This window comes from Strix aluco, chromosome 24 (genome assembly GCF_031877795.1).
Source record: "Strix aluco isolate bStrAlu1 chromosome 24, bStrAlu1.hap1, whole genome shotgun sequence".
Lineage (NCBI taxonomy): Eukaryota > Metazoa > Chordata > Aves > Strigiformes > Strigidae > Strix > Strix aluco.
The window spans coordinates 832690-857609 of NC_133954.1; positions in this window are offsets into that span (position 1 = coordinate 832690).

Below are 24920 nucleotides of genomic sequence, written 5' to 3' on the forward strand. Positions count from 1 at the left end.
TTCAAAAGGAAAGAAAGCACAGAGCCCCAGATTTTATGTTGTCCTGGAGAGCTTGCAGAGCACTGGGGAAAGGCAGGCAGAGAATTCCCTGCTAGCACCTTCTCTGTGCCTGTTCACATTGCTTCGCAGAATCGCTTTTGTGCAGAAAACAGTAACACTTGTTCAGAAGGAAAGAAAGCACAGAGCCCCAGATTTGCTGTTGTCCTGGAGAGCTTGCAGAGCACTGGGGAAAGGCAGGCACAGAATTCCCTGCTAGCACCTTCTCTGTGCCTGGGAAGCAGAAGTGTTCACATTGCTTCGCAGAATCGCTTTTGTGCAGAAAACAGTAACACTTGTTCAGAAGGAAAGAAAGCACAGAGCCCCAGATTCTATGTTGCCCTGGAGAGCTTGCAGAGCACTGGGGAAAGGCAGGCAGAGAATTCCTTGCTAGCACCTTCTCTGTGCCTGGGAAGCAGAAGTGTTCACATTGCTTCGCAGAATCGCTTTTGTGCAGAAAACAGTAACACTTGTTCAGAACGAAAGAAAGCACAGAGCCCCAGATTCTATGTTGTCCTGGAGAGCTTGCAGAGCACTGGGGAAAGGCAGGCAGAGAATTCCCTGCTAGCACCTTCTCTGTGCCTGGGAAGCAGAAGTGTTCACATTGCTTCGCAGAATCGCTTTTGTGCAGAAAACAGTAACACTTGTTCAGAACGAAAGAAAGCACAGAGCCCCAGATTTTATGTTGTCCTGGAGAGCTTGCAGAGCACTGGGGAAAGGCAGGCAGAGAATTCCTTGCTAGCACCTTCTCTGTGCCTGGGAAGCAGAAGTGTTCACATTGCTTCGCAAGAATCGCTTTTGTGCAGAAAACACTAACACTTGTTCAGAAGGAAAGAAAGCACAGAGCCCCAGATTTTATGTTGTCCTGGAGAGCTTGCAGAGCACTGGGGAAAGGCAGGCAGAGAATTCCCTGCTAGCACCTTCTCTGTGCCTGTTCACATTGCTTCGCAGAATCGCTTTTGTGCAGAAAACAGTAACACTTGTTCAGAACGAAAGAAAGCACAGAGCCCCAGATTCTATGCTGTCCTGGAGAGCTTGCAGAGCACTGGGGAAAGGCAGGCACAGAATTCCCTGCTAGCACCTTCTCTGTGCCTGGGAAGCAGAAGTGTTCACATTGCTTCGCAGAATCGCTTTTGTGCAGAAAACAGTAACACTTGTTCAGAAGGAAAGAAAGCACAGAGCCCCAGATTCTATGTTGTCCTGGAGAGCTTGCAGAGCACTGGGGAAAGGCCGGCAGAGAATTCCCTGCTAGCACCTTCTCTGTGCCTGGGAAGCAGAAGTGTTCACATTGCTTCGCAAGAATCGCTTTTGTGCAGAAAACAGTAACACTTGTTCAGAACGAAAGAAAGCACAGAGCCCCAGATTCTATGTTGTCCTGGAGAGCTTGCAGAGCACTGGGGAAAGGCAGGCAGAGAATTCCCTGATAGCACCTTCTCTGTGCCTGTTCACATTGCTTCGCAAGAATCGCTTTTGTGCAGAAAACAGTAACAATTGTTCAGAACGAAAGAAAGCACAGAGCCCCAGATTTTATGTTGTCCTGGAGAGCTTGCAGAGCACTGGGGAAAGGCAGGCAGAGAATTCCTTGCTAGCACCTTCTCTGTGCCTGGGAAGCAGAAGTGTTCACATTGCTTCGCAGAATCGCTTTTGTGCAGAAAACAGTAACACTTGTTCAGAACGAAAGAAAGCACAGAGCCCCAGATTCTATGTTGTCCTGGAGAGCTTGCAGAGCAGTGGGGAAAGGCAGGCAGAGAATTCCCTGCTAGCACCTTCTCTGTGCCTGGGAAGCAGAAGTGTTCACATTGCTTCGCAGAATTGCTCTTGTGCAGAAAACAGTAACACTTGTTCAGAAGGAAAGAAAGCAGAGAGCCCCAGATTCTATGTTGTCCTGGAGAGCTTGCAGAGCACTGGGGAAAGGCAGGCAGAGAATTCCCTGCTAGCACCTTCTCTGTGCCTGGGAAGCAGAAGTGTTCACATTGCTTCGCAAGAATCGCTTTTGTGCAGAAAACACTAACACTTGTTCAGAAGGAAAGAAAGCACAGAGCCCCAGATTTTATGTTGTCCTGGAGAGCTTGCAGAGCACTGGGGAAAGGCAGGCAGAGAATTCCCTGCTAGCACCTTCTCTGTGCCTGTTCACATTGCTTCGCAAGAATCGCTTTTGTGCAGAAAACAGTAACACTTGTTCAGAACGAAAGAAAGCACAGAGCCCCAGATTTTATGTTGTCCTGGAGAGCTTGCAGAGCACTGGGGAAAGGCAGGCAGAGAATTCCTTGCTAGCACCTTCTCTGTGCCTGGGAAGCAGAAGTGTTCACATTGCTTCGCAGAATCGCTTTTGTGCAGAAAACAGTAACACTTGTTCAGAACGAAAGAAAGCACAGAGCCCCAGATTTGCTGTTGTCCTGGAGAGCTTGCAGAGCACTGGGGAAAGGCAGGCAGAGAATTCCTTGCTAGCACCTTCTCTGTGCCTGTTCACATTGCTTCGCAGAATCGCTTTTGTGCAGAAAACAGTAACACTTGTTCAGAACGAAAGAAAGCACAGAGCCCCAGATTTGCTGTTGTCCTGGAGATCTTGCAGAGCACTGGGGAAAGGCAGGCAGAGAATTCCCTGCTAGCACCTTCTCTGTGCCTGGGAAGCAGAAGTGTTCACATTGCTTCGCAAGAATCGCTTTTGTGCAGAAAACAGTAACACTTGTTCAGAACGAAAGAAAGCACAGAGCCCCAGATTCTATGTTGTCCTGGAGAGCTTGCAGAGCACTGGGGAAAGGCAGGCAGAGAATTCCCTGCTAGCACCTTCTCTGTGCCTGTTCACATTGCTTCGCAGAATCGCTTTTGTGCAGAAAACAGTAACACTTGTTCAGAACGAAAGAAAGCACAGAGCCCCAGATTCTATGTTGTCCTGGAGAGCTTGCAGAGCAGTGGGGAAAGGCAGGCAGAGAATTCCCTGCTAGCACCTTCTCTGTGCCTGGGAAGCAGAAGTGTTCACATTGCTTCGCAAGAATCGCTTTTGTGCAGAAAACAGTAACACTTGTTCAGAAGGAAAGAAAGCAGAGAGCCCCAGATTCTATGTTGTCCTGGAGAGCTTGCAGAGCACTGGGGAAAGGCAGGCAGAGAATTCCCTGCTAGCACCTTCTCTGTGCCTGGGAAGCAGAAGTGTTCACATTGCTTCGCAAGAATCGCTTTTGTGCAGAAAACACTAACACTTGTTCAGAAGGAAAGAAAGCACAGAGCCCCAGATTTTATGTTGTCCTGGAGAGCTTGCAGAGCACTGGGGAAAGGCAGGCAGAGAATTCCCTGCTAGCACCTTCTCTGTGCCTGTTCACATTGCTTCGCAAGAATCGCTTTTGTGCAGAAAACAGTAACACTTGTTCAGAACGAAAGAAAGCACAGAGCCCCAGATTTTATGTTGTCCTGGAGAGCTTGCAGAGCACTGGGGAAAGGCAGGCAGAGAATTCCTTGCTAGCACCTTCTCTGTGCCTGGGAAGCAGAAGTGTTCACATTGCTTCGCAGAATCGCTTTTGTGCAGAAAACAGTAACACTTGTTCAGAACGAAAGAAAGCACAGAGCCCCAGATTCTGTGTTGTCCTGGAGAGCTTGCAGAGCACTGGGGAAAGGCAGGCAGAGAATTCCTTGCTAGCACCTTCTCTGTGCCTGTTCACATTGCTTCGCAGAATCGCTTTTGTGCAGAAAACAGTAACACTTGTTCAGAACGAAAGAAAGCACAGAGCCCCAGATTTGCTGTTGTCCTGGAGATCTTGCAGAGCACTGGGGAAAGGCAGGCAGAGAATTCCCTGCTAGCACCTTCTCTGTGCCTGGGAAGCAGAAGTGTTCACATTGCTTCGCAAGAATCGCTTTTGTGCAGAAAACAGTAACACTTGTTCAGAACGAAAGAAAGCACAGAGCCCCAGATTCTATGTTGTCCTGGAGAGCTTGCAGAGCACTGGGGAAAGGCAGGCAGAGAATTCCCTGCTAGCACCTTCTCTGTGCCTGTTCACATTGCTTCGCAGAATCGCTTTTGTGCAGAAAACAGTAACACTTGTTCAGAACGAAAGAAAGCACAGAGCCCCAGATTCTATGTTGTCCTGGAGAGCTTGCAGAGCACTGGGGAAAGGCAGGCAGAGAATTCCCTGATAGCACCTTCTCTGTGCCTGGGAAGCAGAAGTGTTCACATTGCTTCGCAAGAATCGCTTTTGTGCAGAAAACACTAACACTTGTTCAGAAGGAAAGAAAGCACAGAGCCCCAGATTTTATGTTGTCCTGGAGAGCTTGCAGAGCACTGGGGAAAGGCAGGCAGAGAATTCCCTGCTAGCACCTTCTCTGTGCCTGGGAAGCAGAAGTGATCACATTGCTTCGCAGAATCGCTTTTGTGCAGAAAACAGTAACACTTGTTCAGAAGGAAAGAAAGCACAGAGCCCCAGATTTTATGTTGTCCTGGAGAGCTTGCAGAGCACTGGGGAAAGGCAGGCAGAGAATTCCCTGCTAGCACCTTCTCTGTGCCTGGGAAGCAGAAGTGTTCACATTGCTTCACAAGAATAGTGCAGAAAACAGTAACACTTGTTCAGAAGGAAAGAAAGCACAGAGCCCCAGATTCTATGTTGTCCTGGAGATTTGCAGAGCAGTGGGGAAAGGCAGGCAGAGAATTCCCTGCTAGCACCTTCTCTGTGCCTGGGAAGCAGAAGTGTTCACATTGCTTCGCAGAATCGCTTTTGTGCAGAAAACAGTAACACTTGTTCAGAAGGAAAGAAAGCACAGAGCCCCAGATTTTATGTTGTCCTGGAGAGCTTGCAGAGCACTGGGGAAAGGCAGGCAGAGAATTCCTTGCTAGCACCTTCTCTGTGCCTGGGAAGCAGAAGTGTTCACATTGCTTCGCAGAATCGCTTTTGTGCAGAAAACAGTAACACTTGTTCAGAACGAAAGAAAGCACAGAGCCCCAGATTTTATGTTGTCCTGGAGAGCTTGCAGAGCACTGGGGAAAGGCAGGCAGAGAATTCCTTGCTAGCACCTTCTCTGTGCCTGTTCACATTGCTTCGCAGAATCGCTTTTGTGCAGAAAACAGTAACACTTGTTCAGAAGGAAAGAAAGCACAGAGCCCCAGATTTGCTGTTGTCCTGGAGAGCTTGCAGAGCACTGGGGAAAGGCAGGCAGAGAATTCCCTGCTAGCACCTTCTCTGTGCCTGGGAAGCAGAAGTGTTCACATTGCTTCGCAAGAATCGCTTTTGTGCAGAAAACACTATCACTTGTTCAGAAGGAAAGAAAGCACAGAGCCCCAGATTTTATGTTGTCCTGGAGAGCTTGCAGAGCACTGGGGAAAGGCAGGCAGAGAATTCCTTGCTAGCACCTTCTCTGTGCCTGGGAAGCAGAAGTGTTCACATTGCTTCGCAGAATCGCTTTTGTGCAGAAAACAGTAACACTTGTTCAGAACGAAAGAAAGCACAGAGCCCCAGATTCTATGTTGTCCTGGAGAGCTTGCAGAGCACTGGGGAAAGGCAGGCAGAGAATTCCCTGATAGCACCTTCTCTGTGCCTGTTCACATTGCTTCGCAAGAATCGCTTTTGTGCAGAAAACACTAACACTTGTTCAGAAGGAAAGAAAGCACAGAGCCCCAGATTCTATGTTGCCCTGGAGAGCTTGCAGAGCACTGGGGAAAGGCAGGCAGAGAATTCCTTGCTAGCACCTTCTCTGTGCCTGGGAAGCAGAAGTGTTCACATTGCTTCGCAGAATCGCTTTTGTGCAGAAAACAGTAACACTTGTTCAGAACGAAAGAAAGCACAGAGCCCCAGATTCTATGTTGTCCTGGAGAGTTTGCAGGGCACTGGGGAAAGGCAGGCAGAGAATTCCCTGCTAGCACCTTCTCTGTGCCTGGGAAGCAGAAGTGTTCACATTGCTTCGCAAGAATCGCTTTTGTGCAGAAAACACTAACACTTGTTCAGAAGGAAAGAAAGCACAGAGCCCCAGATTTTATGTTGTCCTGGAGAGCTTGCAGAGCACTGGGGAAAGGCAGGCAGAGAATTCCCTGCTAGCACCTTCTCTGTGCCTGTTCACATTGCTTCGCAGAATCGCTTTTGTGCAGAAAACAGTAACACTTGTTCAGAACGAAAGAAAGCACAGAGCCCCAGATTTTATGTTGTCCTGGAGAGCTTGCAGAGCACTGGGGAAAGGCAGGCAGAGAATTCCTTGCTAGCACCTTCTCTGTGCCTGGGAAGCAGAAGTGTTCACATTGCTTCGCAGAATCGCTTTTGAGCAGAATAAAGTAACACTTGTTCAGAAGGAAAGAAAGCACAGAGCCCCAGATTTTATGTTGTCCTGGAGAGCTTGCAGAGCACTGGGGAAAGGCAGGCAGAGAATTCCCTGCTAGCACCTTCTCTGTGCCTGGGAAGCAGAAGTGATCACATTGCTTCGCAAGAATCGCTTTTGTGCAGAAAATACTAACACTTGTTCAGAAGAAAGAAAGACCAGAGCCCCAGATTCTATGTTGTCCTGGAGAGCTTGCAGAGCACTGGGGAAAGGCAGGCAGAGAATTCCCTGATAGCACCTTCTCTGTGCCTGTTCACATTGCTTCGCAGAATCGCTTTTGTGCAGAAAACAGTAACAATTGTTCAGAACGAAAGAAAGCACAGAGCCCCAGATTTTATGTTGTCCTGGAGAGCTTGCAGAGCACTGGGGAAAGGCAGGCAGAGAATTCCTTGCTAGCACCTTCTCTGTGCCTGGGAAGCAGAAGTGTTCACATTGCTTCGCAAGAATCGCTTTTGTGCAGAAAACACTAACACTTGTTCAAAAGGAAAGAAAGCACAGAGCCCCAGATTTTATGTTGTCCTGGAGAGCTTGCAGAGCACTGGGGAAAGGCAGGCAGAGAATTCCCTGCTAGCACCTTCTCTGTGCCTGTTCACATTGCTTCGCAGAATCGCTTTTGTGCAGAAAACAGTAACACTTGTTCAGAAGGAAAGAAAGCACAGAGCCCCAGATTTGCTGTTGTCCTGGAGAGCTTGCAGAGCACTGGGGAAAGGCAGGCACAGAATTCCCTGCTAGCACCTTCTCTGTGCCTGGGAAGCAGAAGTGTTCACATTGCTTCGCAGAATCGCTTTTGTGCAGAAAACAGTAACACTTGTTCAGAAGGAAAGAAAGCACAGAGCCCCAGATTCTATGTTGCCCTGGAGAGCTTGCAGAGCACTGGGGAAAGGCAGGCAGAGAATTCCTTGCTAGCACCTTCTCTGTGCCTGGGAAGCAGAAGTGTTCACATTGCTTCGCAGAATCGCTTTTGTGCAGAAAACAGTAACACTTGTTCAGAACGAAAGAAAGCACAGAGCCCCAGATTCTATGTTGTCCTGGAGAGCTTGCAGAGCACTGGGGAAAGGCAGGCAGAGAATTCCCTGCTAGCACCTTCTCTGTGCCTGGGAAGCAGAAGTGTTCACATTGCTTCGCAGAATCGCTTTTGTGCAGAAAACAGTAACACTTGTTCAGAACGAAAGAAAGCACAGAGCCCCAGATTTTATGTTGTCCTGGAGAGCTTGCAGAGCACTGGGGAAAGGCAGGCAGAGAATTCCTTGCTAGCACCTTCTCTGTGCCTGGGAAGCAGAAGTGTTCACATTGCTTCGCAAGAATCGCTTTTGTGCAGAAAACACTAACACTTGTTCAGAAGGAAAGAAAGCACAGAGCCCCAGATTTTATGTTGTCCTGGAGAGCTTGCAGAGCACTGGGGAAAGGCAGGCAGAGAATTCCCTGCTAGCACCTTCTCTGTGCCTGTTCACATTGCTTCGCAGAATCGCTTTTGTGCAGAAAACAGTAACACTTGTTCAGAACGAAAGAAAGCACAGAGCCCCAGATTCTATGCTGTCCTGGAGAGCTTGCAGAGCACTGGGGAAAGGCAGGCACAGAATTCCCTGCTAGCACCTTCTCTGTGCCTGGGAAGCAGAAGTGTTCACATTGCTTCGCAGAATCGCTTTTGTGCAGAAAACAGTAACACTTGTTCAGAAGGAAAGAAAGCACAGAGCCCCAGATTCTATGTTGTCCTGGAGAGCTTGCAGAGCACTGGGGAAAGGCCGGCAGAGAATTCCCTGCTAGCACCTTCTCTGTGCCTGGGAAGCAGAAGTGTTCACATTGCTTCGCAAGAATCGCTTTTGTGCAGAAAACAGTAACACTTGTTCAGAACGAAAGAAAGCACAGAGCCCCAGATTCTATGTTGTCCTGGAGAGCTTGCAGAGCACTGGGGAAAGGCAGGCAGAGAATTCCCTGATAGCACCTTCTCTGTGCCTGTTCACATTGCTTCGCAAGAATCGCTTTTGTGCAGAAAACAGTAACAATTGTTCAGAACGAAAGAAAGCACAGAGCCCCAGATTTTATGTTGTCCTGGAGAGCTTGCAGAGCACTGGGGAAAGGCAGGCAGAGAATTCCTTGCTAGCACCTTCTCTGTGCCTGGGAAGCAGAAGTGTTCACATTGCTTCGCAAGAATCGCTTTTGTGCAGAAAACACTAACACTTGTTCAAAAGGAAAGAAAGCACAGAGCCCCAGATTTTATGTTGTCCTGGAGAGCTTGCAGAGCACTGGGGAAAGGCAGGCAGAGAATTCCCTGCTAGCACCTTCTCTGTGCCTGTTCACATTGCTTCGCAGAATCGCTTTTGTGCAGAAAACAGTAACACTTGTTCAGAAGGAAAGAAAGCACAGAGCCCCAGATTTGCTGTTGTCCTGGAGAGCTTGCAGAGCACTGGGGAAAGGCAGGCACAGAATTCCCTGCTAGCACCTTCTCTGTGCCTGGGAAGCAGAAGTGTTCACATTGCTTCGCAGAATCGCTTTTGTGCAGAAAACAGTAACACTTGTTCAGAAGGAAAGAAAGCACAGAGCCCCAGATTCTATGTTGCCCTGGAGAGCTTGCAGAGCACTGGGGAAAGGCAGGCAGAGAATTCCTTGCTAGCACCTTCTCTGTGCCTGGGAAGCAGAAGTGTTCACATTGCTTCGCAGAATCGCTTTTGTGCAGAAAACAGTAACACTTGTTCAGAACGAAAGAAAGCACAGAGCCCCAGATTCTATGTTGTTCTGGAGAGCTTGCAGAGCACTGGGGAAAGGCAGGCAGAGAATTCCCTGCTAGCACCTTCTCTGTGCCTGGGAAGCAGAAGTGTTCACATTGCTTCGCAGAATCGCTTTTGTGCAGAAAACAGTAACACTTGTTCAGAACGAAAGAAAGCACAGAGCCCCAGATTTTATGTTGTCCTGGAGAGCTTGCAGAGCACTGGGGAAAGGCAGGCAGAGAATTCCTTGCTAGCACCTTCTCTGTGCCTGGGAAGCAGAAGTGTTCACATTGCTTCGCAAGAATCGCTTTTGTGCAGAAAACACTAACACTTGTTCAGAAGGAAAGAAAGCACAGAGCCCCAGATTTTATGTTGTCCTGGAGAGCTTGCAGAGCACTGGGGAAAGGCAGGCAGAGAATTCCCTGCTAGCACCTTCTCTGTGCCTGTTCACATTGCTTCGCAGAATCGCTTTTGTGCAGAAAACAGTAACACTTGTTCAGAACGAAAGAAAGCACAGAGCCCCAGATTCTATGCTGTCCTGGAGAGCTTGCAGAGCACTGGGGAAAGGCAGGCACAGAATTCCCTGCTAGCACCTTCTCTGTGCCTGGGAAGCAGAAGTGTTCACATTGCTTCGCAGAATCGCTTTTGTGCAGAAAACAGTAACACTTGTTCAGAAGGAAAGAAAGCACAGAGCCCCAGATTCTATGTTGTCCTGGAGAGCTTGCAGAGCACTGGGGAAAGGCAGGCAGAGAATTCCCTGCTAGCACCTTCTCTGTGCCTGGGAAGCAGAAGTGTTCACATTGCTTCGCAAGAATCGCTTTTGTGCAGAAAACAGTAACACTTGTTCAGAACGAAAGAAAGCACAGAGCCCCAGATTCTATGTTGTCCTGGAGAGCTTGCAGAGCACTGGGGAAAGGCAGGCAGAGAATTCCCTGATAGCACCTTCTCTGTGCCTGTTCACATTGCTTCGCAAGAATCGCTTTTGTGCAGAAAACAGTAACACTTGTTCAGAAGGAAAGAAAGCACAGAGCCCCAGATTCTATGTTGCCCTGGAGAGCTTGCAGAGCACTGGGGAAAGGCAGGCAGAGAATTCCTTGCTAGCACCTTCTCTGTGCCTGGGAAGCAGAAGTGTTCACATTGCTTCGCAGAATCGCTTTTGTGCAGAAAACAGTAACACTTGTTCAGAACGAAAGAAAGCACAGAGCCCCAGATTCTATGTTGTCCTGGAGAGCTTGCAGAGCACTGGGGAAAGGCAGGCAGAGAATTCCCTGCTAGCACCTTCTCTGTGCCTGGGAAGCAGAAGTGTTCACATTGCTTCGCAGAATCGCTCTTATGCAGAAAACAGTAACACTTGTTCAGAAGGAAAGAAAGCAGAGAGCCCCAGATTCTATGTTGTCCTGGAGAGCTTGCAGAGCACTGGGGAAAGGCAGGCAGAGAATTCCCTGCTAGCACCTTCTCTGTGCCTGGGAAGCAGAAGTGTTCACATTGCTTCGCAAGAATCGCTTTTGTGCAGAAAACACTAACACTTGTTCAGAAGGAAAGAAAGCACAGAGCCCCAGATTTTATGTTGTCCTGGAGAGCTTGCAGAGCACTGGGGAAAGGCAGGCAGAGAATTCCTTGCTAGCACCTTCTCTGTGCCTGTTCACATTGCTTCGCAGAATCGCTTTTGTGCAGAAAACAGTAACACTTGTTCAGAACGAAAGAAAGCACAGAGCCCCAGATTTGCTGTTGTCCTGGAGAGCTTGCAGAGCACTGGGGAAAGGCAGGCAGAGAATTCCCTGCTAGCACCTTCTCTGTGCCTGGGAAGCAGAAGTGTTCACATTGCTTCGCAAGAATCACTTTTGTGCAGAAAACAGTAACACTTGTTCAGAACGAAAGAAAGCACAGAGCCCCAGATTTTATGTTGTCCTGGAGAGCTTGCAGAGAACTGGGGAAAGGCAGGCAGAGAATTCCTTGCTAGCACCTTCTCTGTGCCTGGGAAGCAGAAGTGTTCACATTGCTTCGCAGAATCGCTTTTGTGCAGAAAACAGTAACACTTGTTCAGAACGAAAGAAAGCACAGAGCCCCAGATTTTATGTTGTCCTGGAGAGCTTGCAGAGCACTGGGGAAAGGCAGGCAGAGAATTCCTTGCTAGCACCTTCTCTGTGCCTGTTCACATTGCTTCGCAGAATCGCTTTTGTGCAGAAAACAGTAACACTTGTTCAGAACGAAAGAAAGCACAGAGCCCCAGATTCTATGTTGTCCTGGAGAGCTTGCAGAGCACTGGGGAAAGGCAGGCAGAAAATTCCCTGCTAGCACCTTCTCTGTGCCTGGGAAGCAGAAGTGATCACATTGCTTCGCAAGAATCGCTTTTGTGCAGAAAACACTAACACTTGTTCAGAAGGAAAGAAAGCACAGAGCCCCAGATTTTATGTTGTCCTGGAGAGCTTGCAGAGCACTGGGGAAAGGCAGGCAGAGAATTCCCTGCTAGCACCTTCTCTGTGCCTGGGAAGCAGAAGTGATCACATTGCTTCGCAAGAATCGCTTTTGTGCAGAAAACAGTAACACTTGTTCAGAAGGAAAGAAAGCACAGAGCCCCAGAGTCTATGTTGTCCTGGAGAGCTTGCAGAGCACTGGGGAAAGGCAGGCAGAGAATTCCCTGCTAGCACCTTCTCTGTGCCTGTTCACATTGCTTCGCAGAATCGCTTTTGTGCAGAAAACAGTAACACTTGTTCAGAACGAAAGAAAGCACAGAGCCCCAGATTCTATGCTGTCCTGGAGAGCTTGCAGAGCACTGGGGAAAGGCAGGCACAGAATTCCCTGCTAGCACCTTCTCTGTGCCTGGGAAGCAGAAGTGTTCACATTGCTTCGCAGAATCGCTTTTGTGCAGAAAACAGTAACACTTGTTCAGAAGGAAAGAAAGCACAGAGCCCCAGATTCTATGTTGTCCTGGAGAGCTTGCAGAGCACTGGGGAAAGGCCGGCAGAGAATTCCCTGCTAGCACCTTCTCTGTGCCTGGGAAGCAGAAGTGTTCACATTGCTTCGCAAGAATCGCTTTTGTGCAGAAAACAGTAACACTTGTTCAGAAGGAAAGAAAGCACAGAGCCCCAGATTCTATGTTGTCCTGGAGAGCTTGCAGAGCACTGGGGAAAGGCAGGCAGAGAATTCCCTGATAGCACCTTCTCTGTGCCTGTTCACATTGCTTCGCAAGAATCGCTTTTGTGCAGAAAACAGTAACACTTGTTCAGAAGGAAAGAAAGCACAGAGCCCCAGATTCTATGTTGCCCTGGAGAGCTTGCAGAGCACTGGGGAAAGGCAGGCAGAGAATTCCTTGCTAGCACCTTCTCTGTGCCTGGGAAGCAGAAGTGTTCACATTGCTTCGCAGAATCGCTTTTGTGCAGAAAACAGTAACACTTGTTCAGAACGAAAGAAAGCACAGAGCCCCAGATTCTATGTTGTCCTGGAGAGCTTGCAGAGCACTGGGGAAAGGCAGGCAGAGAATTCCCTGCTAGCACCTTCTCTGTGCCTGGGAAGCAGAAGTGTTCACATTGCTTCGCAGAATCGCTTTTGTGCAGAAAACAGTAACACTTGTTCAGAACGAAAGAAAGCACAGAGCCCCAGATTCTATGTTGTCCTGGAGAGCTTGCAGAGCACTGGGGAAAGGCAGGCAGAGAATTCCCTGCTAGCACCTTCTCTGTGCCTGTTCACATTGCTTCGCAGAATCGCTTTTGTGCAGAAAACAGTAACACTTGTTCAGAACGAAAGAAAGCACAGAGCCCCAGATTCTATGCTGTCCTGGAGAGCTTGCAGAGCACTGGGGAAAGGCAGGCACAGAATTCCCTGCTAGCACCTTCTCTGTGCCTGGGAAGCAGAAGTATTCACATTGCTTCGCAGAATCGCTTTTGTGCAGAAAACAGTAACACTTTTTCAGAAGGAAAGAAAGCACAGAGCCCCAGATTCTATGTTGTCCTGGAGAGCTTGCAGAGCACTGGGGAAAGGCCGGCAGAGAATTCCCTGCTAGCACCTTCTCTGTGCCTGGGAAGCAGAAGTGTTCACATTGCTTCGCAAGAATCGCTTTTGTGCAGAAAACAGTAACACTTGTTCAGAAGGAAAGAAAGCACAGAGCCCCAGATTCTATGTTGTCCTGGAGAGCTTGCAGAGCACTGGGGAAAGGCAGGCAGAGAATTCCCTGATAGCACCTTCTCTGTGCCTGTTCACATTGCTTCGCAAGAATCGCTTTTGTGCAGAAAACAGTAACACTTGTTCAGAAGGAAAGAAAGCACAGAGCCCCAGATTCTATGTTGCCCTGGAGAGCTTGCAGAGCACTGGGGAAAGGCAGGCAGAGAAGTCCTTGCTAGCACCTTCTCTGTGCCTGGGAAGCAGAAGTGTTCACATTGCTTCGCAGAATCGCTTTTGTGCAGAAAACAGTAACACTTGTTCAGAAGGAAAGAAAGCAGAGAGCCCCAGATTCTATGTTGTCCTGGAGAGCTTGCAGAGCACTGGGGAAAGGCAGGCAGAGAATTCCCTGCTAGCACCTTCTCTGTGCCTGGGAAGCAGAAGTGTTCACATTGCTTCGCAGAATCGCTTTTGTGCAGAAAACAGTAACACTTGTTCAGAACGAAAGAAAGCACAGAGCCCCAGATTCTATATTGTCCTGGAGAGTTTGCAGGGCACTGGGGAAAGGCAGGCAGAGAATTCCCTGCTAGCACCTTCTCTGTGCCTGGGAAGCAGAAGTGTTCACATTGCTTCGCAAGAATCGCTTTTGTGCAGAAAACAGTAACACTTGTTCAGAAGGAAAGAAAGCACAGAGCCCCAGATTTTATGTTGTCCTGGAGAGCTTGCAGAGCACTGGGGAAAGGCAGGCAGAGAATTCCCTGCTAGCACCTTCTCTGTGCCTGTTCACATTGCTTCGCAGAATCGCTTTTGTGCAGAAAACAGTAACACTTGTTCAGAACGAAAGAAAGCACAGAGCCCCAGATTTTATGTTGTCCTGGAGAGCTTGCAGAGCACTGGGGAAAGGCAGGCAGAGAATTCCTTGCTAGCACCTTCTCTGTGCCTGGGAAGCAGAAGTGTTCACATTGCTTCGCAAGAATCGCTTTTGTGCAGAAAACACTAACACTTGTTCAGAAGGAAAGAAAGCACAGAGCCCCAGATTTTATGTTGTCCTGGAGAGCTTGCAGAGCACTGGGGAAAGGCAGGCAGAGAATTCCCTGCTAGCACCTTCTCTGTGCCTGTTCACATTGCTTCGCAGAATCGCTTTTGTGCAGAAAACAGTAACACTTGTTCAGAACGAAAGAAAGCACAGAGCCCCAGATTCTATGCTGTCCTGGAGAGCTTGCAGAGCACTGGGGAAAGGCAGGCAGAGAATTCCCTGCTAGCACCTTCTCTGTGCCTGGGAAGCAGAAGTGTTCACATTGCTTCGCAGAATCGCTTTTGTGCAGAAAACAGTAACACTTGTTCAGAACGAAAGAAAGCACAGAGCCCCAGATTCTATGTTGTCCTGGAGAGCTTGCAGAGCACTGGGGAAAGGCCGGCAGAGAATTCCCTGCTAGCACCTTCTCTGTGCCTGGGAAGCAGAAGTGTTCACATTGCTTCGCAAGAATCGCTTTTGTGCAGAAAACAGTAACACTTGTTCAGAACGAAAGAAAGCACAGAGCCCCAGATTCTATGTTGTCCTGGAGAGCTTGCAGAGCACTGGGGAAAGGCAGGCAGAGAATTCCCTGATAGCACCTTCTCTGTGCCTGTTCACATTGCTTCGCAAGAATCGCTTTTGTGCAGAAAACAGTAACACTTGTTCAGAAGGAAAGAAAGCACAGAGCCCCAGATTCTATGTTGCCCTGGAGAGCTTGCAGAGCACTGGGGAAAGGCAGGCAGAGAATTCCTTGCTAGCACCTTCTCTGTGCCTGGGAAGCAGAAGTGTTCACATTGCTTCGCAGAATCGCTTTTGTGCAGAAAACAGTAACACTTGTTCAGAACGAAAGAAAGCACAGAGCCCCAGATTCTATGTTGTCCTGGAGAGCTTGCAGAGCACTGGGGAAAGGCAGGCAGAGAATTCCCTGCTAGCACCTTCTCTGTGCCTGGGAAGCAGAAGTGTTCACATTGCTTCGCAGAATCGCTCTTATGCAGAAAACAGTAACACTTGTTCAGAAGGAAAGAAAGCAGAGAGCCCCAGATTCTATGTTGTCCTGGAGAGCTTGCAGAGCACTGGGGAAAGGCAGGCAGAGAATTCCCTGCTAGCACCTTCTCTGTGCCTGGGAAGCAGAAGTGTTCACATTGCTTCGCAAGAATCGCTTTTGTGCAGAAAACACTAACACTTGTTCAGAAGGAAAGAAAGCACAGAGCCCCAGATTTTATGTTGTCCTGGAGAGCTTGCAGAGCACTGGGGAAAGGCAGGCAGAGAATTCCTTGCTAGCACCTTCTCTGTGCCTGTTCACATTGCTTCGCAGAATCGCTTTTGTGCAGAAAACAGTAACACTTGTTCAGAACGAAAGAAAGCACAGAGCCCCAGATTTGCTGTTGTCCTGGAGAGCTTGCAGAGCACTGGGGAAAGGCAGGCAGAGAATTCCCTGCTAGCACCTTCTCTGTGCCTGGGAAGCAGAAGTGTTCACATTGCTTCGCAAGAATCACTTTTGTGCAGAAAACAGTAACACTTGTTCAGAAGGAAAGAAAGCACAGAGCCCCAGATTTTATGTTGTCCTGGAGAGCTTGCAGAGAACTGGGGAAAGGCAGGCAGAGAATTCCTTGCTAGCACCTTCTCTGTGCCTGGGAAGCAGAAGTGTTCACATTGCTTCGCAGAATCGCTTTTGTGCAGAAAACAGTAACACTTGTTCAGAACGAAAGAAAGCACAGAGCCCCAGATTTTATGTTGTCCTGGAGAGCTTGCAGAGCACTGGGGAAAGGCAGGCAGAGAATTCCTTGCTAGCACCTTCTCTGTGCCTGTTCACATTGCTTCGCAGAATCGCTTTTGTGCAGAAAACAGTAACACTTGTTCAGAACGAAAGAAAGCACAGAGCCCCAGATTTGCTGTTGTCCTGGAGAGCTTGCAGAGCACTGGGGAAAGGCAGGCAGAGAATTCCCTGCTAGCACCTTCTCTGTGCCTGGGAAGCAGAAGTGATCACATTGCTTCGCAAGAATCGCTTTTGTGCAGAAAACACTAACACTTGTTCAGAAGGAAAGAAAGCACAGAGCCCCAGATTTTATGTTGTCCTGGAGAGCTTGCAGAGCACTGGGGAAAGGCAGGCAGAGAATTCCCTGCTAGCACCTTCTCTGTGCCTGGGAAGCAGAAGTGATCACATTGCTTCGCAAGAATCGCTTTTGTGCAGAAAACAGTAACACTTGTTCAGAAGGAAAGAAAGCACAGAGCCCCAGATTTTATGTTGTCCTGGAGAGCTTGCAGAGCACTGGGGAAAGGCAGGCAGAGAATTCCCTGCTAGCACCTTCTCTGTGCCTGGGAAGCAGAAGTGTTCACATTGCTTCGCAAGAATCGCTTTTGTGCAGAAAACAGTAACACTTGTTCAGAAGGAAAGAAAGCACAGAGCCCCAGATTTTATGTTGTCCTGGAGAGCTTGCAGAGCACTGGGGAAAGGCAGGCAGAGAATTCCTTGCTAGCACCTTCTCTGTGCCTGGGAAGCAGAAGTGTTCACATTGCTTCGCAGAATCGCTTTTGTGCAGAGAACAGTAACACTTGTTCAGAAGGAAAGAAAGCACAGAGCCCCAGATTTTATGTTGTCCTGGAGAGCTTGCAGAGCACTGGGGAAAGGCAGGCAGAGAATTCCTTGCTAGCACCTTCTCTGTGCCTGGGAAGCAGAAGTGTTCACATTGCTTCGCAGAATCGCTTTTGTGCAGAAAACAGTAACACTTGTTCAGAAGGAAAGAAAGCACAGAGCCCCAGATTTTATGTTGTCCTGGAGAGCTTGCAGAGCACTGGGGAAATGCAGGCAGAGAATTCCTTGCTAGCACCTTCTCTGTGCCTGTTCACATTGCTTCGCAGAATCGCTTTTGTGCAGAAAACAGTAACACTTGTTCAGAACGAAAGAAAGCACAGAGCCCCAGATTCTATGTTGTCCTGGAGAGCTTGCAGAGCACTGGGGAAAGGCAGGCAGAGAATTCCCTGATAGCACCTTCTCTGTGCCTGTTCACATTGCTTCGCAAGAATCGCTTTTGTGCAGAAAACAGTAACACTTTTTCAGAAGGAAAGAAAGCACAGAGCCCCAGATTCTATGTTGCCCTGGAGAGCTTGCAGAGCACTGGGGAAAGGCAGGCAGAGAATTCCTTGCTAGCACCTTCTCTGTGCCTGGGAAGCAGAAGTGTTCACATTGCTTCGCAAGAACCGCTTTTGTGCAGAAAACAGTAACACTTGTTCAGAACGAAAGAAAGCACAGAGCCCCAGATTTTATGTTGCCGTGGAGAGCTTCCAGAGCACTGGGGAAAGGCAGGCAGAGAATTCCCTGCTAGCACCTTCTCTGTGCCTGGGAAGCAGAAGTGTTCACATTGCTTCGCAGAATCGCTTTTGTGCAAAAAACACTAACAATTGTTCAGAATGAAAGAAAGCACAGAGCCCGATTCTATGTTGTCCTGGAGAGCTTGCAGAGCACTGGGGAAAGGCAGGCAGAGAATTCCCTGCTAGCACCTTCTCTGTGCCTGGGAAGCAGAAGTGTTCACATTGCTTCGCAGAATCGCTTTTGTGCAGAAAACAGTAACACTTGTTCAGAACGAAAGAAAGCACAGAGCCCCAGATTTTATGTTGTCCTGGAGAGCTTGCAGAGCACTGGGGAAAGGCAGGCAGAGAATTCCCTGCTAGCACCTTCTCTGTGCCTGGGAAGCAGAAGTGATCACATTGCTTCGCAAGAATCGCTTTTGTGCAGAAAACACTAACACTTGTTCAGAAGGAAAGAAAGCACAGAGCCCCAGATTTTATGTTGTCCTGGAGAGCTTGCAGAGCACTGGGGAAAGGCAGGCAGAGAATTCCCTGCTAGCACCTTCTCTGTGCCTGGGAAGCAGAAGTGATCACATTGCTTCGCAAGAATCGCTTTTGTGCAGAAAACAGTAACACTTGTTCAGAACGAAAGAAAGCACAGAGCCCCAGATTTTATGTTGTCCTGGAGAGCTTGCAGAGCACTGGGGAAAGGCAGGCAGAGAATTCCCTGCTAGCACCTTCTCTGTGCCTGGGAAGCAGAAGTGTTCACATTGCTTCGCAAGAACCGCTTTTGTGCAGAAAACAGTAACACTTGTTCAGAAGGAAAGAAAGCACAGAGCCCCAGATTTTATGTTGTCCTGGAGAGCTTGCAGAGCACTGGGGAAAGGCAGGCAGAGAATTCCTTGCTAGCACCTTCTCTGTGCCTGGGAAGCAGAAGTGTTCACATTGCTTCGCAGAATCGCTTTTGTGCAGAAAACAGTAACACTTGTTCAGAACGAAAGAAAGCACAGAGCCCCAGATTTTATGTTGTCCTGGAGAGCTTGCAGAGCACTGGGGAAATGCAGGCAGAGAATTCCTTGCTAGCACCTTCTCTGTGCCTGTTCACATTGCTTCGCAGAATCGCTTTTGTGCAGAAAACAGTAACACTTGTTCAGAACGAAAGAAAGCACAGAGCCCCAGATTCTATGTTGTCCTGGAGAGCTTGCAGAGCACTGGGGAAAGGCAGGCAGAGAATTCCCTGCTAGCACCTTCTCTGTGCCTGGGAAGCAGAAGTGTTCACATTGCTTCGCAGAATCGCTTTTGTGCAGAAAACAGTAACACTTGTTCAGAAGGAAAGAAAGCACAGAGCCCCAGATTTTATGTTGTCCTGGAGAGCTTGCAGAGCACTGGGGAAATGCAGGCAGAGAATTCCTTGCTAGCACCTTCTCTGTGCCTGTTCACATTGCTTCGCAGAATCGCTTTTGTGCAGAAAACAGTAACACTTGTTCAGAACGAAAGAAAGCACAGAGCCCCAGATTCTATGTTGTCCTGGAGAGCTTGCAGAGCACTGGGGAAAGGCAGGCAGAGAATTCCCTGCTAGCACCTTCTCTGTGCCTGGGAAGCAGAAGTGTTCACATTGCTTCGCAAGAACCGCTTTTGTGCAGAAAACACTAACACTTGTTCAGAAGGAAAGAAAGAACAGAGCCCCAGATTTTATGTTGTCCTGGAGAGCTTGCAGAGCACTGGGGAAAGGCAGGCAGAGAATTCCTTGCTAGCACCTTCTCTGTGCCTGGGAAGCAGAAGTGTTCACATTGCTTCGCAAGAATCGCTTTTGTGCAGAAAACACTAAAACTTGTTCAGAAGGAAAGAAAGCACAGAGCCCCAGATTTTATGTTGTCCTGGAGAGCTTGCAGAGCACTGGGGAAAGGCAGGCAGAGAATTCCCTGCTAGCACCTTCTCTGTGCCTGGGAAGCAGAAGTGTTCACATTGCTTCGCAAGAACCGCTTTTGTGCAGAAAACAGTAACACTTGTTCAGAAGGAAAGAAAGCACAGAGCCCCAGATTTTATGTTGTCCTGGAGAGCTTGCAGAGCACTGGGGAAAGGCAGGCAGAGAATTCCTTGCTAGCACCTTCTCTGTGCCTGGGAAGCAGAAGTGTTCACATTGCTTCGCAGAATCGCTTTTGTGCAGAAAACACTAACAATTGTTCAGAATGAAAGAAAGCACAGAGCCCGATTCTATGTTGTCCTGGAGAGCTTGCAGAGCACTGGGGAAAGGCAGGCAGAGAATTCCCTGCTAGCACCTTCTCTGTGCCTGGGAAGCAGAAGTGTTCACATTGCTTCGCAGAATCGCTTTTGTGCAGAAAACAGTAACACTTGTTCAGAAGGAAAGAAAGCACAGAGCCCCAGATTTTATGTTGTCCTGGAGAGCTTGCAGAGCACTGGGGAAAGGCAGGCAGAGAATTCCTTGCTAGCACCTTCTCTGTGCCTGTTCACATTGCTTCGCAGAATCGCTTTTGTGCAGAAAACAGTAACACTTGTTCAGAACGAAAGAAAGCACAGAGCCCCAGATTTGCTGTTGTCCTGGAGAGCTTGCAGAGCACTGGGGAAAGGCAGGCAGAGAATTCCCTGCTAGCACCTTCTCTGTGCCTGGGAAGCAGAAGTGATCACATTGCTTCGCAAGAATCGCTTTTGTGCAGAAAACAGTAACACTTGTTCAGAAGGAAAGAAAGCACAGAGCCCCAGATTTTATGTTGTCCTGGAGAGCTTGCAGAGCACTGGGGAAAGGCAGGCAGAGAATTCCCTGCTAGCACCTTCTCTGTGCCTGGGAAGCAGAAGTGATCACATTGCTTCGCAAGAATCGCTTTTGTGCAGAAAACAGTAACACTTGTTCAGAAGGAAAGAAAGCACAGAGCCCCAGATTTTATGTTGTCCTGGAGAGCTTGCAGAGCACTGGGGAAAGGCAGGCAGAGAATTCCCTGCTAGCACCTTCTCTGTGCCTGGGAAGCAGAAGTGTTCACATTGCTTCGCAAGAACCGCTTTTGTGCAGAAAACAGTAACACTTGTTCAGAAGGAAAGAAAGCACAGAGCCCCAGATTTTATGTTGTCCTGGAGAGCTTGCAGAGCACTGGGGAAAGGCAGGCAGAGAATTCCTTGCTAGCACCTTCTCTGTGCCTGGGAAGCAGAAGTGTTCACATTGCTTCGCAGAATCGCTTTTGTGCAGAGAACAGTAACACTTGTTCAGAAGGAAAGAAAGCACAGAGCCCCAGATTTTATGTTGTCCTGGAGAGCTTGCAGAGCACTGGGGAAAGGCAGGCAGAGAATTCCTTGCTAGCACCTTCTCTGTGCCTGGGAAGCAGAAGTGTTCACATTGCTTCGCAGAATCGCTTTTGTGCAGAAAACAGTAACACTTGTTCAGAACGAAAGAAAGCACAGAGCCCCAGATTTTATGTTGTCCTGGAGAGCTTGCAGAGCACTGGGGAAAGGCAGGCAGAGAATTCCTTGCTAGCACCTTCTCTGTGCCTGTTCACATTGCTTCGCAGAATCGCTTTTGTGCAGAAAACAGTAACACTTGTTCAGAACGAAAGAAAGCACAGAGCCCCAGATTCTATGTTGTCCTGGAGAGCTTGCAGAGCACTGGGGAAAGGCAGGCAGAGAATTCCCTGCTAGCACCTTCTCTGTGCCTGGGAAGCAGAAGTGTTCACATTGCTTCGCAGAATCGCTTTTGTGCAGAAAACACTAACACTTGTTCAGAAGGAAAGAAAGCACAGAGCCCCAGATTTTATGTTGTCCTGGAGAGCTTGCAGAGCACTGGGGAAATGCAGGCAGAGAATTCCTTGCTAGCACCTTCTCTGTGCCTGTTCACATTGCTTCGCAGAATCGCTTTTGTGCAGAAAACAGTAACACTTGTTCAGAACGAAAGAAAGCACAGAGCCCCAGATTCTATGTTGTCCTGGAGAGCTTGCAGAGCACTGGGGAAAGGCAGGCAGAGAATTCCCTGCTAGCACCTTCTCTGTGCCTGGGAAGCAGAAGTGTTCACATTGCTTCGCAAGAATCGCTTTTGTGCAGAAAACAGTAACACTTGTTCAGAAGGAAAGAAAGCACAGAGCCCCAGATTTTATGTTGTCCTGGAGAGCTTGCAGAGCACTGGGGAAAGGCAGGCAGAGAATTCCCTGCTAGCACCTTCTCTGTGCCTGGGAAGCAGAAGTGTTCACATTGCTTCGCAAGAATCGCTTTTGTGCAGAAAACACTAACACTTGTTCAGAAGGAAAGAAAGCACAGAGCCCCAGATTTTATGTTGTCCTGGAGAGCTTGCAGAGCACTGGGGAAAGGCAGGCAGAGAATTCCTTGCTAGCACCTTCTCTGTGCCTGGGAAGCAGAAGTGTTCACATTGCTTCGCAAGAATCGCTTTTGTGCAGAAAACAGTAACACTTGTTCAGAAGGAAAGAAAGCACAGAGCCCCAGATTTTATGTTGTCCTGGAGAGCTTGCAGAGCACTGGGGAAAGGCAGGCAGAGAATTCCCTGCTAGCACCTTCTCTGTGCCTGGGAAGCAGAAGTGTTCACATTGCTTCGCAAGAACCGCTTTTGTGCAGAAAACAGTAACACTTGTTCTGAACGAAAGAAAGCACAGAGCCCCAGATTTTATGTTGTCCTGGAGAGCTTGCAGAGCACTGGGGAAAGGCAGGCAGAGAATTCCTTGCTAGCACCTTCTCTGTGCCTGGGAAGCAGAAGTGTTCACATTGCTTCGCAGAATCGCTTTTGTGCAGAAAACAGTAACACTTGTTCAGAAGGAAAGAAAGGACAGAGCCCCAGATTTTATGTTGTCCTGGAGAGCTTGCAGAGCACTGGGGAAAGTCAGGCAGAGAATTCCTTGCTAGCACCTTCTCTGTGCCTGTTCACATTGCTTCGCAGAATCGCTTTTGTGCAGAAAACAGTAACACTTGTTCAGAACGAAAGAAAGCACAGAGCCCCAGATTTGCTGTTGTCCTGGAGAGCTTGCAGAGCACTGGGGAAAGGCAGGCAGAGAATTCCCTGCTAGCACCTTCTCTGTGCCTGGGAAGCAGAAGTGATCACATTGCTTCACAAGAATCGCTTTTGTGCAGAAAACACTAACACTTGTTCAGAAGGAAAGAAAGCACAGAGCCCCAGATTTTATGTTGTCCTGGAGAGCTTGCAGAGCAGTGGGGAAAGGCAGGCAGAGAATTCCTTGCTAGCACCTTCTCTGTGCCTGGGAAGCAGAAGTGTTCACATTGCTTCGCAGAATCGCTTTTGTGCAGAAAACAGTAACACTTGTTCAGAAGGAAAGAAAGCACAGAGCCCCAGATTTTATGTTGTCCTGGAGAGCTTGCAGAGCACTGGGGAAAGGCAGGCAGAGAATTCCTTGCTAGCACCTTCTCTGTGCCTGTTCACATTGCTTCGCAGAATCGCTTTTGTGCAGAAAACAGTAACACTTGTTCAGAACGAAAGAAAGCACAGAGCCCCAGATTTGCTGTTGTCCTGGAGAGCTTGCAGAGCACTGGGGAAAGGCAGGCAGAGAATTCCCTGCTAGCACCTTCTCTGTGCCTGGGAAGCAGAAGTGATCACATTGCTTCGCAAGAATCGCTTTTGTGCAGAAAACACTAACACTTGTTCAGAAGGAAAGAAAGCACAGAGCCCCAGATTTTATGTTGTCCTGGAGAGCTTGCAGAGCACTGGGGAAAGGCAGGCAGAGAATTCCCTGCTAGCACCTTCTCTGAGCCTGGGAAGCAGAAGTGTTCACATTGCTTCGCAAGAATCGCTTTTGTGCAGAAAACACTAACACTTGTTCAGAAGGAAAGAAAGCACAGAGCCCCAGATTTTATGTTGTCCTGGAGAGCTTGCAGAGCACTGGGGAAAGGCAGGCAGAGAATTCCCTGCTAGCACCTTCTCTGTGCCTGGGAAGCAGAAGTGATCACATTGCTTCGCAAGAACCGCTTTTGTGCAGAAAACAGTAACACTTGTTCAGAAGGAAAGAAAGCACAGAGCCCCAGATTTTATGTTGTCCTGGAGAGCTTGCAGAGCACTGGGGAAAGGCAGGCAGAGAATTCCTTGCTAGCACCTTCTCTGTGCCTGGGAAGCAGAAGTGTTCACATTGCTTCGCAGAATCGCTTTTGTGCAGAAAACAGTAACACTTGTTCAGAACGAAAGAAAGCACAGAGCCCCAGATTTGCTGTTGTCCTGGAGAGCTTGCAGAGCACTGGGGAAAGGCAGGCAGAGAATTCCTTGCTAGCACCTTCTCTGTGCCTGTTCACATTGCTTCGCAGAATCGCTTTTGTGCAGAAAACAGTAACACTTGTTCAGAAGGAAAGAAAGCACAGAGCCCCAGATTCTATGTTGTCCTGGAGAGCTTGCAGAGCACTGGGGAAAGGCAGGCAGAGAATTCCCTGCTAGCACCTTCTCTGTGCCTGTTCACATTGCTTCCCAGAATCGCTTTTGTGCAGAAAATAGTAACACTTGTTCAGAAGGAAAGAAAGTACAGAGCCCCAGATTTTATGTTGTCCTGGAGAGCTTGCAGAGCACTGGGGAAAGGCAGGCAGAGAATTCCTTGCTAGCACCTTCTCTGTGCCTGGGAAGCAGAAGTGTTCACATTGCTTCGCAGAATCGCTTTTGTGCAGAAAACAGTAACACTTGTTCAGAACGAAAGAAAGCACAGAGCCCCAGATTCTATGTTGTCCTGGAGAGCTTGCAGAGCACTGGGGAAAGGCAGGCAGAGAATTCCCTGCTAGCACCTTCTCTGTGCCTGGGAAGCAGAAGTGTTCACATTGCTTCGCAGAATCGCTCTTATGCAGAAAACAGTAACACTTGTTCAGAAGGAAAGAAAGCAGAGAGCCCCAGATTCTATGTTGTCCTGGAGAGCTTGCAGAGCACTGGGGAAAGGCAGGCAGAGAATTCCCTGCTAGCACCTTCTCTGTGCCTGGGAAGCAGAAGTGTTCACATTGCTTCGCAAGAATCGCTTTTGTGCAGAAAACACTAACACTTGTTCAGAAGGAAAGAAAGCACAGAGCCCCAGATTTTATGTTGTCCTGGAGAGCTTGCAGAGCACTGGGGAAAGGCAGGCAGAGAATTCCTTGCTAGCACCTTCTCTGTGCCTGTTCACATTGCTTCGCAGAATCGCTTTTGTGCAGAAAACAGTAACACTTGTTCAGAACGAAAGAAAGCACAGAGCCCCAGATTTGCTGTTGTCCTGGAGAGCTTGCAGAGCACTGGGGAAAGGCAGGCAGAGAATTCCCTGCTAGCACCTTCTCTGTGCCTGGGAAGCAGAAGTGTTCACATTGCTTCGCAAGAATCACTTTTGTGCAGAAAACAGTAACACTTGTTCAGAACGAAAGAAAGCACAGAGCCCCAGATTTTATGTTGTCCTGGAGAGCTTGCAGAGCACTGGGGAAAGGCAGGCAGAGAATTCCTTGCTAGCACCTTCTCTGTGCCTGGGAAGCAGAAGTGTTCACATTGCTTCGCAGAATCGCTTTTGTGCAGAAAACAGTAACACTTGTTCAGAACGAAA